The following is a 2116-nucleotide window of genomic DNA, read 5'->3' on the forward strand; positions in this document are numbered from 1 at the left end:
CCCTACAGAAAGAGTAACATGAGCAATGGTTCCCTGAGGATCAGAGAAGAGGGTTGGGTGGTGGGACGAGGGGGTAAGAGGGTGTGATTGTATGACTCCACTCGAGGGCAGCAAATTGTAGGTGAATATATAAATATATGAATGTTAATAATGATATATAACAATAACAACAAGGGTTCTAGGGTGAAGGATGGGAGAGGGAGGGGGCAAGGGGAGCTGACATCAAAGAGTTCAAGAATAAATAAAATGTTTTGAAACTGATTGTAGTAGCAATTGTAAAATTATGCTTGAGCTATTTAAATTATGAACTGTCATGACATCTGTAAGAGCTCCCAATAAAATGATGAATTTTAAAACAAGAAGTAAGTTGATACTAAATTTCAGAGAGACATGGCCAACAAGTACCAGCAAAGCTTTTCAGTATCATTAGGGAAACTTAAATCAAAACTCCAGAATTAGACAACACTTAACAACCACAACAATAGGCCATCATAGAGGTATCTGGGTGGCCGGAGGCGTAATGATGTCTGTGTAATCTCTGGAGGCTGCCGCATTGGACCTCAGCCCCAGGGAGAGACTGGAACATCTGAAAGATGACCACAGCAGCCAGTCCAACTGCTGAACCTGCAAGAGATGGAAGAAGAGGAAAAAGAGAAAGTGATGTGAGCCTACTGTCAAAGCACTAGTCAAACAGAGACCTACCCTCTCACACACAGATAAAATACAGACAAACCACTCAGGACGCCCCTGAAGAAGTTCACAACCATGGCTTCAGAAGAGAATTGGAAGAGAGAGAGAGAGAGAGAGAGGCTGCACGGGAGAAAAACAGAGATCTGCCAACACGAGAACAGACAACCTCTTCTTCAGTGTCAGGCTGGACCAGATTCCTACCGCCAGCTTGATGCAGATGCCCCTCGCATGGATGAGGAGGTTGAAGATGAAGATTTTGAGGAGGACAGTGATGATGATGATACGGAGCACTCCTTGCAGATTAGAAAAAAATTAAAGAAGAAAGAGGTGAAGAGCAGGCCAGGAAGGACAAGAACAAAGTGCTGAAGAAGAAGGGATCCAGACGGAAAACATTCTGAGTGGAAAACCACTCCTTCATCTCACTGGCCTGTCCCAGCCACAGGCCAACTTCAAAGTCAAGAGCAGGTCAGTCACTTCCTGACATTTTCTCTATTTTTGGAAAGAATGTGATAAAAGATGGATGGGTTCCCATTTTGCACCACAGGTGGGTGTGGAAGAGTGTCCTCAATCAGTACCCCAAGTTTGTGTCTGAGAGAGCATGGGGGTGTCTCTTGATTTTGCAGCCACTCCTTTCTATTTTCTAGCACCCCCGACAAGAGCCCTGTGGGCACACATAGGAACCCAGGGCACCCAGCTGTTCTCAGGGCTTCCAGTGGGTTCTCTGTGGTTTGTCCACATGTTGAGAACTTGCATTTCCACCTGAGATTATGAATCAAAATCTACTGTTACCAAGATCCCTCATGAGTTAAAGATCCTCAGGTGATTCTTAACTATAAGTTGTTCTCAAACAATTCATTTACACAAAATTTGAATATTTTGATTATAATTTTTGAAAAGCCTTCGATGTTAAAGCTTTATTTTTAATTAAGAATGGGATTATAAATACTTGCCTACAGCTCTAACGTCAATGGCTTAAGCGGCAAGAGCTACTTAATTAAAGTTGCTGAGTTGGAATGAAAAAAACAATAGGCCATAATAACAAAATTAAAAATTAACAAATTGGAGGATTTGGAAATCTTGTATATTGTTGGTGAAACAATATAATAGTGGTTATACTTTGGAGAACAGTTTGGTTAGATTCTCAAATATATATATATATTTACATAAAGTTACTGTGGGACCCATCAATTGCCAAATGACACAATTTGTTGTTGGGTGCCATCAAACGCCCCTACTCACAACAGAATGAAATTAGGCCCTCTCCTGCATCGTCCTCACAATTGTTCTGATCCTTGATCCCATTCTTGCAGCCACTATGTCCGTCCATCTCCTGGAGGGCCTTCCTATTTCCCACTGTCATACTACTTTACCGAACATGATGTCCTTCTCCAGGGACTGTTCTCTATTGACAACATGTTTAAAGTAT

The 2116-nt window shown here is 42.0% G+C and overlaps 1 pseudogene; it reads left to right on the top strand.

Annotated features, from left to right (window-relative positions):
- The first annotated feature begins 593 nt into the window (after positions 1–593).
- LOC101647663 lies at positions 594–1171 on the top strand (annotated as a pseudogene).
- The last annotated feature ends 945 nt before the right edge of the window (positions 1172–2116 follow it).

This window comes from Echinops telfairi, unplaced genomic scaffold (genome assembly GCF_000313985.2).
Source record: "Echinops telfairi isolate 266 unplaced genomic scaffold, ASM31398v2 ScPeMD7_5868;HRSCAF=6743_0, whole genome shotgun sequence".
In the NCBI taxonomy this organism is placed as follows: Eukaryota; Metazoa; Chordata; class Mammalia; order Afrosoricida; family Tenrecidae; genus Echinops; species Echinops telfairi.